At 39.3% G+C, this 11,268-nt stretch overlaps 1 protein-coding gene across 5 annotated transcripts in view; it reads right to left on the reverse strand.

The window, feature by feature from the left end:
* Nucleotides 1-11,268, reverse strand: part of LOC129574279 (Krueppel-like factor luna) — a 462,889-nt gene that overhangs the window by 385,934 nt on the left and 65,687 nt on the right. The gene's annotated exons all lie outside the window — the stretch shown is intronic.

The raw sequence follows: 11,268 nt of genomic DNA on the forward strand, positions 1-11,268 counted from the left end.
TCTATCTCCATCATATTCGGTAGCCACGAATACCTCTCCCGTTCCGTCCGATTCGAACTAATGAACTTTTGCGAGAGATCGCATTCGCCATCCGAAAATAGAATAGTTTTGTGCACACCATTGTTCACCTGGATGCAAGATAGGAAGACACAGCCAGCTTCGAAACCAGAAGCAAAAGAGCGATAGATGAATTACGAGCAGTCAAAATGAAAACGAGCTGCGGCTAAAGCGAAAACGAGCCAACAACCAACAGCAAAAGCGAAAGAGACACACAAACACACACACACACGAAAAGATGAAAAAAGTAAAATCACTGCTGCTCCGAGTTGTAAAAGGTTCGGCCATTGAAAAACTTTCATGTAAGAGTAAATATTTGTAAAAGTTTTTTTTTTGTCATTTCTATCTTCTTTTTTTCTTAATTAGTTTGCATTGAACGTGCAAATTTATTTCGATTATATCGACTGAAATTGGATGGGCGCATTTGGATTTCGAGTTCTTATTTCTGGTTTGAGCAACAAACTATTCTTTTTGACATTTGGTATTTTCCATGCTATGAACATCCATGCCCCAAAACACATACTCAATTGCAATTATTACGTGCCACCGAAATAAAATTCAATGGAATAATGCATTTTCTGAAAGAGTTGCCATTTGTTGTGGAAATTTAACCGAGGTGCTGCAGTTGGGTATTGTCTCATTTTTCAGAGAAAGACTTTTCTTTCTTCTCCCAAATGGCAAGGTTTGGCTGATTGGGGACAAGAACGGATGGCTGAAAACTGTTTGTGCACACGATTCGAAATGTTTATGCAAAATATTTAGCTGAAAACACTTTATGGATGGCAAAAATGGTGTAAGCATCTGTTCATAAATAGATGAAATCGCATCCGACAAGCAGTCGGTGGTGGCCCAGCCAATATTTCGATGGAAGCTAAAAGAGATGATGACGACGACAACGACGACGACGAAGAGAACGGAACAAACGTATTACGTGACCATTACACGTGTTTCTCGTGTGCAAAACGATATACTACCGTATATCTATACAGAGAAAGAGAGAGAGAGAGAGAGAGAGAGAGAGAGAGAGAGAGAGAAATTTTTTGTATGCCATGGAATATCTCGTACAGAGTGAATGCATCAAATGTAGTATGAGTCTACACAACCATGTACCGAGTCCATGATTAAAAATTGTGCAAAGAGACATACACTCAGCAGCAGCAGCAGCGTAGCAACAGCAAAACACGAACCAGAATGAACGAATGGGTAATATAAAGTAATACAGCAGAAGCAGCATCATCATCATCCTTAGTAGCATAGTGCGAGCGAGCGAGTCAGTGCATATAGATTAGTTAATAGATAGCAAATAACATTCAGCCAGTTTAGTGAATATGTGCGCGTCTAGCCACTGCACGTACTCCAGTGATCGATTGAAATATTAGCGTAAAGCAATCGATCCGTAATGGTTGGAGCGAACGAGTAAGCCAACGAGTAAGCAAGCGAGTGAGCGAACGAACGAACGAACGAGCAAGTGAAATAGACAGTGTGTTGGTAAACTGCATCAGCAATAGCAGCAGCAGCAGCAGCAGCAGCAGCAGCAGTCGTTTGGTGTGAATTTTTCATTCACTTATTGGGTTTTGTCGTGCGATTTGCTGGCTTAATCAACGTGTATTGCTCCCAACAAGTGGATGGCAAATCAATGAAAAAGACAGGAACCGAAGAGGAAAAACAACAACAACAGCAGCAGCAGCAGCAACGAAATATATCAAACACACTATTCACACATTTCACACACGAACGCTAGTGGCAAAGTCACTACGATGTGCAACAAAACACGGGGCCGGGTAGCAGCAAAAATTCACTCTGTCTCTCAATCAACTCCGTCACGTTTATTATGATTATGTGTATGTGTGTGGATGTCATTGCAACAACACACGGCACATATCTTTCACTTTCTCGAAGGCCAGGCTAACGATATGAATGTTGCACCGTCCCAAAAATGGTGAGAACAAGCAAATAGACATACAGACAGACAGACACAAAAGTAATCGCAATTTTATAGAAATTGCATATTTTATTTATTTTCTATTCTCGTGTTTTCACCGTTCCATGCATCTATCACTTTTGGGTTCTGTTTGCTTCTCCATAATATGTGCACTTGTTCGCATTCACTGAAGCCACACACACACATACATTACATACACAGCGCACAGGCAAACAGACAAACTATTTTTTTTTCTCTATCGTCGAGCTTGAAGAAGAAAAAAATCGTCCATGTAAATGTTATGTTTCGATTCGGTTCAATTTCATTTATGCACCTTTTTCGATGTTTATATTCTGTCATTTGTTACCATAGAGAAATTTTGAGAGTCGGCATTTCGATGTGATGTCACATAATGTCGTTGTTATGGCGAGATAGGGACAGAGAAGAAAAAAGAAAGAAAAAACGAGAGCACGTATGTTGTACACGCTTCGTCTATGGTGTACAATGAAATTTTGATGAAAAATACCAAAGCGAAGCGATGAATGTTTTGCCGGTTCGAATGGAAACTCAAAATCAGAATCGGTGAATGTTGTTGAGCGCGTACAGCCCCTGAGTTGACTTGCCATTTGTCGATTGTTTTTTTTTTGTATCGCTTGTTGCCCACACAAAGAAGCAGGTAAAGCAAGAGGAAGAGAGAGAGAGCGAGAGAGAGAGAGAGAAAGAATCAATTGAACAAAATATCAAAAATTCCCTTGACTTTTTAATGCAGCATGATGTATGTTTATGGCAACAGCGCTTTGCTGCTTCTATCATCGAATGGGATGTGTAGTGAGCAAAACTTTAGGATTCGTTTTTCTTTCTTCCTCTCATTAACTTGTGGCGTAGCTCAAACGAGAGAGAGAGGAGCATTTTTATCGATCCAAAGGCACTTGATGCACTCACGCTGGAATAACCGGTAGTAGTATAATCGCAATTATGGTTAAAACTCTAAATATGTCGATTGACGGTCCATACACACAACGGTCTCTCCAGCTCTGTGTGTGTGTGTTTTTTTTTCTGCTGTTCCCAATCGTTTCGTTCGTTGTCATCGTTTTTATTGATAAATGATGAACAAATAGAAAAATGCAGCGTGCAAACATTCAATACGAAGAACAAGCAACAACGAGATGACGAGAGAGAATAACGAGAGAAAAAACAACAACATGTAAACGAGAGAATATGCTAAGTTCGACAGATAAATAGAACGAACGAAGAATATTTAGCTCATTAACATTTCTATACAATATTTCCCAATAAAAAGTCAGCAGCCGAGTGACAATTGCACCAACGACGACGACAAGGAAAATGGAAAAGACAAATAAGGAAAGACCAGCCCCAGTCTCTTACTCACTCTCTCACTTAATGAGAGCGTTAAACACACAACTCACCCGAACAAATAGCCAATTCTGATCAAATATATGCCTTCGCTTCGCATTTTCTTCTTCTTCATTCGGATTGTTTCTACTCTCTTCCATTTCGAATGAAATGAGTAGAGAGCGGAATATCAGCAATGCAATCAATGATACGTAAACAAGTCTGGCACTCAGTTCAAATATGCATTTTGCATCCACAAAACAAACAACTTTGTACGTGTATTAAGTTTTGTGGCATTACACAGAGCAGTAGAAATTATGCACTGCAGAAAAAAAAATGCTGATTCGACCAACGGTCATTTCATCACTTCCATCCAATGATTTTCTAATCAAAAAGATTAGCGTGGATTTTATCGATTTTATATTAGAAAATTATTACATTTATTAACAAATTTCTTAATCGATTCTGGAAACTCGCCGATTTCTTTGCTTATTTTTGTTTTTTCGTTGATTTCCCTGTAGAGAAACAAATAAATAGTAAAATGGACTTTTTTTTATCGTTGATTTGACTTCTTGAAATGCATAAATCTCTGAATCGTCTTCTTGCTTTGACAATTAACCCATGAATATAGTCACAACGAATGACATTTAATTGCCTCCAATGAAGGCCCTCCATTAAATTGTGCTGCTCTCTCTCTCTCTCTCTCTCTCTCTCTCTTGCGAGAAACCACCACAGTGCTTGCTGTGGCTACAGAGAAATAGTCGAGAGAAAAAAATAGTCTTGGAAATAGTATTTGTAGATCTGAAATGTACTGGCTTGTGAATGAAGCGAAAAAAAAATGAACGGTATTGCTTCGGGACATGGCGAAAGGTCCATTACATTTATCGGTCTCTTGCTTTAATTCGCTTACTCATACATGCTTTCAATTGCATCGATGTTTTTTTACGCTTTTTTTTTAGTGGGAAACATGATGTTGAAATCACCATGACTTCAACGAACTGCACAGTGGTGTAGTTTAGTGTATTAGTGAGTTAGACGAATAGAGAGAGAGACATGGGGAACGAGAGACTGAGTTTTTTTGTTACTTATTGAGTTTTGTGATAAAAAGAAAAAAAAACGAAGCTTAAATTTCAATTCGTACACCGAATTTGTTTCGAGTTTTACGAAGAAGAAAGAGTAGGACACCGAATTAAGAGTAAAACATCGAGTTAGACCAACTGAAAAACACCGATTATTCGAACGAAGCATGCAAACGACCGGTCGATTGCGTCGATGACACCGAATGTCATCTCGAAATTTTCGGAATGCAATGTGAAATGATTGCGACACGCTTTACTAACAATTTCAAATTGATTGCGAAAATGCTTTGGCTTGAGTTGTTTCTTTTCAATTTTCTCTCTCTTACTCATTCGTTCAGTTTTATTTCCAGGCAATGGCAACCTATCCAGTTGGTTGTTTATGTCAGCTTCGTCGCTGGTGAACATACAGAAATTATGTGTACGCTTATTTTAAAACACGAAAACTGTACAGTTAATCGACAAATTGTATTCTTTAATTAAACATGCATTCCGAAATTGTGTATGGAAACGATGTGTGTGTGTGTGTCCGTTGTACGGTGACGAGGACGACGACGACAAGAGAAACATATTTGCTTCGACATACAAGCGAGAAATGGCAAAGTGTAAAAATGAGATGAACACTGTTGCTTACTTAATCTTGTGAACACGGAGAGAGAGAGAGAGAGAGAGAGAGAGTGAGTAGAAACAAGTGTGGCATACACACTCGTTCTGTCTCTATCCAATGCTAAGAGCATCAATTGAACACACATTCATTCACCAATAATAATTTTTATTAACCTGTTGGTAACCCCGTTCTCTGGTTGTGTGTGCAATCGAAACGTTCACGTCGATGCGATAGAACACGTTGTAAGAATAGGAGAAAATTGGTCGAAATACCATGGAAGAAAAAAACTTCCAACGATGGAGAAAATATACGTAAGGAAATGTGATAAAAATGGTCGTTTTTCGGAAATTGGTCGATTTTTATTTACGACACCCATTCAAATACACGGCAGTACATTAAACAATTTTTATGATCAAATGAATTATAATATTCCAGATAATGACGAAGTAGAAACTGACCGGCGACCGTTTTGGTGCCATCGGTTTTGGTGCTTTTGTCGTCGTCATCATGTCCACCACCACCACGTCAGCATGTGCGTTTCGTTCTCGTTCTCAATTTAATCTAAATGAATCCACTTTCGTTTGATTAATTAACGTCCATTCCATCATCATCTAATTAACTATTTCAAGTTCTAAACCATGAATGAAAGCAAAATTCCATTATATTCAATAACTTTTATTCAGTTCCATTCATTTCTTGCCGTTTTTTTTTCTTCTTCCTTCTCTCTCGCTTATCTTATTCTCACACAGTCAATGTGCATTCCATGCGTCGTAATTCAATTATGTATCAAGATGAAGCGAAATATGAAGCGGTGAATACGGGTCACACACACGCACACACACGAACACACACCACATTTTCAACCATCATCGTTGATTTCAATCATTTTATTTTGTATTCATGTTGTTGTTTTTTTCTTTTTCGTCGTCTTCTTGCGCGGCTATTATTAGTAACAATTGTCATAAGCGCATAATTTTGACTGACACCTATTAAGTAGATAGCCGCTGTGTTGTGACTTTAAATTTGTTGTTCTTTGCATCAATTGAACAATTCATCAGAATTGTTTGTCGATTATGATCGACAGATATTATGGAAATGATCGAAAAATGTTTGAGCATGAATTCGAGAAAAACAAAAATTGATCGAATGTTTCGACATCGAATGGAAAAATGCATGTAATACGCAAAAATTGCGTCATGTTTGGAATGCTTATGCAGTCAACCATGCTCGCGCACATGATTCACAGTCATCAGTGCTAGAGTTCGAGTTTAAATGGTTTAGGTTAATTATAGGCCAACCAATGGACCCGAACTTTTTAAGTCATTTCGATTTCAACAAATTGTTCGCGATTATTGCAAACATGTATTTTAAGATTGCTGAGCATCTCAGCATTTCGTAAGGCACGGATATATCCGAGCATATCGACGACGCATACAGTGACGTACGTTGCTACGCGCAGCCGCAACGACTCGACCGGAATGTGTATGTTGTTGCTGCGTGCAGCCACATCAACTGAACACACTTCGGTCGAGTCGTTGCGGCTGCACGTAGCAACACACGCCACTGTATTATACAGTATGCGTCGTCGATATGCTCAGATATATCCGTGCCTTACGAAATGCTGAGATGCTTAGTAATCTTAAAACACATGTTTGGATTATTGCGCCGATGAATCATTTGACAGTTGAACGAGAGACGAGAGGTGACTTGTCATTTCATTCATAATTCAAGTGGAAGCGAAGGAAAAACAAAATAATATTCAAAACTCATAGCTGTCAAATATTGATTTGCATAAATAACATGATTAACCAATTGTTTTAGTAAACGCCAATTTCGGTCATGCTGTGTGCGCCCAAAAACAAATCATTTACCGTGCGCGTATTTTGTTGGCTTTCTGGAATGGATTGAACTGAATTCTCAAGTGAGCGAGAATGGGCGAGCGACCGAGAATGGAGAAGCGAGCAAACGCGAAGGAAGCGACCGAGCAAATGCCTAGGCAAACGCAAAGGAAGTAGCGAGTGAGCGAGAAGAAAGAAAAGATAAGGAAGAAGTGAACTCCTTCATGAATGAAAGAATGAAGTACCGAGCGAGTGAGATCAGGACTGAAAAACGAGACAATTCAGTCGTCAAGAGCATGAAATGAACAGGTAAGTGAGCAAGCCACTAGAACGATCGAGTGAGCATTAGTAAAAATGGTCAAATGACCGAGAATAAGCGAGAAAGCATGAAAAAGAGAGCCCGAGTCACGTGGAAAAAAAAACCATAACACAAAAAATGTGATGAACACTTTAAATGCCTACGCAACAATCAACACATAATAGTTAAACATGGGCAGCTAGTGCGTAAAATAGTTGTGCTTGATTGATGTGTTTATTGTTCTTGACTCGATTGACTGATAATTGCGACTAAATGGTATCGTTGCGAAACCAAAGTTCGAAACACGCTAGTTCTTAGCGCCCAGTGAAATTATTGATAGATTTCGACAAATTGTTTACTGTGTTTTTTTGTTGTTCTCGTTCCTGTACCTGGTGTGTCGGTAGTGTGAGAGGTAGACGGAGAGAGAGGAAAAAAAACGGTGTCAAAGCCAAAACTATAATGAAAATTAATTGATTGCTGAAATGAAATGGATTTGTCAATGTTGTTGTTGGTTTTTCCTCGTCCACAAGCCAAACAAATGTGAATTTGATTTATGTCTGCAAACAAAAACAAACGCATGAACACAGTGTGTGTGTGTGTGTGTGTGTGTGTGTGTGTGTGTGTGTGTGTGCAATGAATGCGGCCGGGCCGCGAGCCGCTAAGCCGATTTAGATTCGATATAATCTTTTAGTAAGTCACACGTATGCAAATAAATAAATCCAATTAGCAAATGATGACGATTTGCACTTAATGCGTGCGCTCGGTGTGTGTGAGAGAATTTCATACTGCCCTGCGCTTGTGGTTGCATTCATTTTCAGCGAAAAATGTATTTTAATGGCATTTCAATTCCATTATAATGAATCATTTGGCCAAAAACACACCATTTCACGTATTAAATGCACAGAAAATTGCATAAATTGGGGGAAAAGTCGTTGTACGCAAATCAGCACACACTCACCAATTGAATTACGACACATATTACAAACAGAACCGAAACAAAAAAAAATCAAAGTGGAATGTTGAATGCGAAAATCTAAATCGGTTTTAATGTAATTTCATTTGTTTGTCATTAATGTGTATGTGTTTTTATTTCTCTGTGTGTCTCTTTTGGAAGGGAGGCAATATATGCAGACAAAATCGTTTTATACTGTCATCTAATTACGCTAAGCTGTTTCAATCATTTAGGCGGCTTATGCGCGGATGATGTGTGTGTGTGTGTGTGGACCGTGTGCTCATTCGGCAAATTTCTCAAAAACACGGGGAGAAAGATGAAAGAAGCTGACACGTATTTTATCCAATGATTTAGTGAAGAGAGTCAAGATTCTTGGCTCTAGAAGAGAAAGAAGCAAAATTATGCACAAATACCGCAATTCACTGTGTGTTCATTGATAAAATTCATTTAGGTTCGTTTTAAATGCGCTAATGTTGCAATTTCATTCATCAACACACGGTCTTTGACGCTGAAACTTAATTTCCACGTTTACCGTGGCATTTCTGCCTAGATACAGCCCATTCATTGTTATACATCATCTAATTGTCATTGTGAGTGAGAATTTTTTTTTTCTTCGTTGCTGCAAAGCCCCCAAGTGCTTTTTGGCGCGTCTTCGTTATCGACTTACTAAATGGGATTGGAATAAGTGACGGTGGTGGTGGTGGTGATATCGTTGTTGAGCGCTCGCGCTTATTCATTGTTTGTATTGTTAATGTTTTTATTGCATTTACCATTCCATATATCATACACAATTTTTCATTTGCCTCAACAAGACGACGACGACGACAACAACGACGATGATGATGATGACGACGATGGTTGGCTGTATAACGGCGACGTCAAACGTGCCGCCATACAAAAATGAACGAATTACACTATATAAATTTAATGTTATGAACAATTTTTATATTCTTGATTATTACCCGCATTTATTCACATAAAAATATAATTTATGTGCACAAAGCGTATTATTTGCACTTTTTTTCCGCCGTCGTCGTCGTCGTTGTCGTTCTTCTTCTTCTTCTTTTTCACGTCGTTCCATTCATTTCTGTTGCTTCGTGAATGAGTGAGTGTGTCTGTGTGCATTATGTGTTGACGTTGTGTGATGGGCGACAAAAGGCGGAATGTCAATGGCAGTGGCGGTTTTTTTTAACAGTGAAAATTTCAATCATTCAGTTGAGTAAGCAGCAGTGAAGAGGCGCGTGAACGCACGAGAACGAACGAATGAGAGCGCACGTTAGCACCACACACATATTTCTCGCTCATAGTTGGTATGTGAGAAAAAGAGAGAGATATTCATGAATGATTTCGGTTTTCATCACATCAACGCCGATGATAATTTACCTTTTTTCTCTTCTTGCGTTGCTGCGCTCGCTTCCGTTTTGCGAAAAACGGAAGAATGGCGCAAAACCTTGATAACGGCACCAAAGTGAAAAGAGAAAATAAAAATAAATAATCACAAAGCATTGTGCCATGCGTTCGATGTGGTAGATTTGTGTCATTACCGTCAATCACCGCACGAGTAATATGCGTGTGTGTATGAATGCCATAGCGATTTAGGGAAGAAAGAAGAGAGAGAGAGAGAACTTACCCGAAGAGGGTTCATTACACTGCCACTTAATTTTCATCTTTATACGCGACGACAACGACAATGAGACACCCAGAAAATTCTTCGGTGGTTTTTTGATTGCGGACACACACTATTGCGTGCGCACACTATTTAGAGGCGATTACATCGAAATGAACGGTTAAATTTTTGGAATGGCACACGGGGCAGGAGGGTGAGTATAATCGACAGCGAGACTGAGATCGAAAAAGTGAGCGAGACGGCGATTGAACTGAGGAAAAAAAATCGCCATCAAACGTATGCGGAATATCAATGAGAATGTGTAACCGCGTGTCACCGGTTCGACTAGCAATTTATTGGCCTGGAGGTAATTTGTTTGTGCTCGCTCGCTTTCCCTGCCATCCACCATCGCCGCCGGCACCATAGACAAATGACAAATAAATCCAATACCCATTTTTTTTCTTCGGTGGCATTGTTACCAATGAAAACATCATTATTACTTTTCAAACTGAGGCAAAAGATGCGACAGCAATCGAGAGAGAGAGAGAGAGAGAGAGAGAGAGAGAGAGAGTGTGAGTAAAGAAAAATGCATTTCATACATTTTCCAATTCAAATGCAAATAAATATTGGTGAACTTTTTCATATTCACCGTATAGATATCAAGAGCAAGAGAGCGAGTGTGTGTGTAAGCGATTATCGCACGAGTCACGCACACCGAGAACCAATTGATGGAATCTTCAGCCAGCAGTACAAGAAAACGAACGGAAATATATGAGCAGCACAGCCCTTCTTCTCCTTTGAGCCATTTTCTTCTGCTTTTTTTGCCATCATCTTAATTCAATGGGTGCTATCAGCATTCAATATATATATATACCCGTATGGCCCCGGTGTACCGGCTTCAATATGGCCTTTTTATGAAAATTGTCTACTTTTTTCTCTCACTCTCCTCGGCATTTCTTCTTTTGTTAGTTATGAGATTGGTTTGGTTCGATTTGGGTGCGACGTTTTTTTTTTCTTCCGCATCTCACTCTCTGTCACCCATATTCGCTCGATTCGATTGTGGTTCGGTTTCGGACTGTGTGTCGCTCCTCGAAATTTTATTGACGCACCACATGAGACCGAATTCACACACGTATCTGCGGCATTGCAGGCTCAAACACAGAGAGATATACACCATAGAGAGAGAGAGAGGTGTGTGTGCTACGTTTATACACTTAAATATTGTAGAATTTATACATGTGTGAGGTATAGAGAGGAAGAGAGAAGGCGAGAAAGTATGTGTGTAAATGAGAGAGTACACAAAACACTGAGTACCCAGAACAAACTCGGTGAATATCGCACACACTAACCCTCTATTCGATATTATTGCGATTATATTTTATACAACGAGCATATTTTTAATGCGTTTTTTCCCGTTGTCTGTTTTTAACTCGTGGTTTGTTTTAACACGTGTGTGCAGTTTTGCACACATATCCAAACTGATCACACCAAAGCAATATACTATCTCTCTCTCTCTCTCTCTCTCTCTCTCTCTCTCTCTCTCTCTCTCTCTCTCTCTCT

The sequence above is a fragment of the Sitodiplosis mosellana genome, unplaced genomic scaffold (assembly GCF_009176505.1).
Source record: "Sitodiplosis mosellana isolate CC-2019 unplaced genomic scaffold, AAFC_SMos_1.0 Smas_scaffold_6162, whole genome shotgun sequence".
NCBI classification, from domain to species: Eukaryota; Metazoa; Arthropoda; class Insecta; order Diptera; family Cecidomyiidae; genus Sitodiplosis; species Sitodiplosis mosellana.